Source organism: Argopecten irradians, chromosome 8 (genome assembly GCF_041381155.1).
Source record: "Argopecten irradians isolate NY chromosome 8, Ai_NY, whole genome shotgun sequence".
In the NCBI taxonomy this organism is placed as follows: Eukaryota; Metazoa; Mollusca; class Bivalvia; order Pectinida; family Pectinidae; genus Argopecten; species Argopecten irradians.
Window position 1 is genome coordinate 32,258,768 of NC_091141.1, and position 3,364 is coordinate 32,262,131.

General features: G+C 35.7%; 1 long non-coding RNA gene across 1 annotated transcript; it reads left to right on the forward strand.

Annotated features, from left to right (window-relative positions):
* Positions 1-1,225: 1,225 nt before the first annotated feature.
* Positions 1,226-3,145, forward strand: LOC138328910 (uncharacterized). The gene is made up of 3 exons (XR_011209375.1): positions 1,226-1,297; positions 1,982-2,027; positions 2,730-3,145. It is a non-coding gene; the product is annotated as an uncharacterized lncRNA (long non-coding RNA).
* Positions 3,146-3,364: the final 219 nt, after the last annotated feature.

Here is a 3,364-nt window from a genome sequence, read left to right on the forward strand (position 1 = left end):
AAACGGTAGTTCTTACTTTTGGAAATGGTTATAGATACAACGGCCACGAATACAGGCCAATAATAAAGGTGGTAATTTCGCAGGGTTTCCCGGTAAATTTTTCCACAACAATACACGAGATAATTTCGGGGTCCCAGGCGCCTTCCTTCTGAGGCTATTCTGGAACGATTGGACCGGCAAATGTACCCGTTTCAAAATTAGTGAATATTTTTGAATTTCTGTAGAAGTGACTAAACATTATAAAATGAGGACCTTTTATTTGTTTCATTAGATCTTTGTTTCCTATTTGTTTTTCTCAAGAATCCGATATCAAACCTGAACCATGATTGCGAAGTATACAACAATCGCCGCATTTTTAAATATTTGGCCTACAGTAGGCCTACGTATTTATTTACATGTATGTATTTCTTTCCGGAATCTGCAAATAACTGTATAAGGAACCTGAAGAACAATACTGAGTAATTCATAAATCAACAATAATTCGACATTCCTAGTGCACAATAGGCCTACCTCAATGCGACATCAGACTTGTTGTATTGAAAGCATCACAAACAAAAGTGACACAAACATCCATCCAACATTTATAGCGGAGACTCATGATCATCTCTCTGCATTCTCGCTGAGATAATCACTTAAAGTAATGCCGATAAATTAGCTGTAGAGTGAGGGTTGATAGATCTAAAGATACGAACCCCTCCATTTGCTTATGGTCGCAGTCAAGAAAACGCTTGAATTCTTACGTTTGACTTTCACCGCGTCATCAACATTCAAACTGGCGTAGGGGAAGCAACTCGTATTTAAAAAATGCGTTTCATTTAATTTGAAGTATTAAAACGATTTTAAATGAATTTTACATAAAAGATAATAAGTAAAATATATTTTTACGGTAAAGAAATGGTATATTTAGTTGAAGAGAATGTGTTAAAATTTTGAAGCGAGGGCGACAGCCGCCATATTGCACCATAATAAAAATTTACTGACCCCCCTAAAAAGTGTTAGGGGGTCACCACGTGACGGCTCTGCGCCAATCATTTGGGGACATTTCTGTCCGAGGTGCGATATAAACCGATAGTGATGTAAAATTTCGAATCCTGCACATTGGTAGTCTTTACTCTCTAGCATAGCTCGATAAAATTATTAAAATGTCGGTCATACCGAATAGGTTGATGTAAACGTATGAATAGTGTTTTCTTGATATTAGCTACCAACGTACATGTACATGTATGTATTGCAACTATAGGAGATTTCAGAAAAGATGGCGTGACGTCACAGAAAGTTTACATCCGGGTCCTCAAAGGTACAAACACAGTATGGCGACTGATAAAAACAATAACAGATACGTACATCCCTGCTTCATAATCGATACTTTGACAAAAGTTTACACTTTCATACTTGCAAATTCTGATTTTGAAATGGTTTCTTATTGTTTCACTGGTTACGGATGTTAACATTTTTATATTTTCATTTGTTTATTGCTAAATATAACAAGTGTAGATTTAGTGTCGAAGCCACCTATCGAAGCGCTGCCGGGCCATCACACGTACCCGATTTTGTTCATACGTATAAATTGAGGTTATGAAAAAGTGTTTATGAATAAATGATTTATTTCAATGTATCATGTTTCTGTTAAAAATGAAAATGCTGTTCACAACACGATATGATATAAACAAAACGTGAACCACCTGACCAGACCACGGCTGCTCGGGTATGGCTTCATCGCTTGTAGATCACCGCAGGCCAAAGCATTGTTGGGGAAATAAATCATATGAATAATTACCAACACTTTTATCTCAAAAGGTACGTGTTTAAGATATATATATATATTTCGTTATTTAATATGTACATGTTGTTTTAATGGAATGCCCTTGTATTAACTACTGTGTTACACGTACACGTATGGCTGCCGATCTCGAAAAATAATATATGGTGAAATCGTTCAGTTTTCATGCTGCATATTTCATTTTTGATATTTCATTTTCAGCCGCTTTTATGCCATGGACTGCTGTGTTAAGTCTCCAATTGAAATGGTATTAATTTTATATAATTTGAATACATATTAGGTAGACTTCATTTAAATTGATATAAATTATAGATCGTAGTACTGTACGTAAATGCCGACCAGGATACATTGCGCACGGCTTCGAGAATCCTAAATACTCAAAATTTTGTTTAAAAATATGATATAATGAACCTACAAACTGACTCATTTGTATGTTATAAACTAAATCCCAAAATTTATGACAAAAATATTAACCAGAATACGTAATTTTATGACACTGAAAACGGGCGAAATTCGGGTTCTCGGTTGTACTGTAATGGGTGCCGTGGGCTTGGGGGATATCTACAAAAGCAAATGTTTAATTTTGTACTAATCACACATCGTAAGGTGTTTTATCAAGAAACCCTTCGAAAACAGTTATTGCTTATAATTATATTTTGGGGGACTTTGAATTTAATTTGTAATTTCAAGTTGATATTTGCAATATATCTGACAATGTTTATACGTAATGGCGACCGTGTTTTGTCGTGGCGGTCGAAAATGGAGTATAAACAGAGTAAAATATATGAATACCATATGTTTAAAATTGTAAATTATTGTAAAATATTTTTATTTACACTTTTCGAAATGTAAATAACGCAATAGTTCTCGGATTGTCGTACTATTTATTACAATAAAATGTAAACAAACATCGCAAGCGGCTGTGTTCCCTCAATGTTTATGTGTACAGATATAGGAGTTGTACCTTTGAGCGCCCGGATGTACCTTTGTGTGACGTCATCGCCATCTTTTCTGAAATCTCCTATTCAGTCTTTCCAGAACGTACCAAGTAGAGCACGCGCGCCACCTACCGGGAAAATGTGCAGCCGACGAGCGCTATTGAAAATCAACCTTTAATTGTTCAAACGTTTTAGAGGCCGGAAAGACACTAAATATAGGTTAAGAAGAATGAGTAAACATGATAGGTTGGTTAAATGTTTTACTATAAATGAGGTTGCTGCTCAGTGATATGGCAATCAGATCCTGCACTTTTATAAAAAAAAAAAAATTATGTGAAATATCTAATACCACACCGTCCAAGAGAAAATGTCAACATTTTTTCATTAAACAAAACAATTGGTCGACTTCAGCCGACTGGATATACAAAGAAATTACTGCTCGCACATTGCAATATTTGATACACACAATTTTTTACGGCAATGTGTAAATTGGATGTTTCAAATACTCGCTCTGTGGACATATACCAGCACGATTTGCTCATATTAGCCAGAAGGAAAACGTAAACAAACACATGTGTGCTTACGCTACCGTAGTTACCTGGCTCATCACGTGCAGGTCGTGTCGAACGTCAGTCACGTGATACGA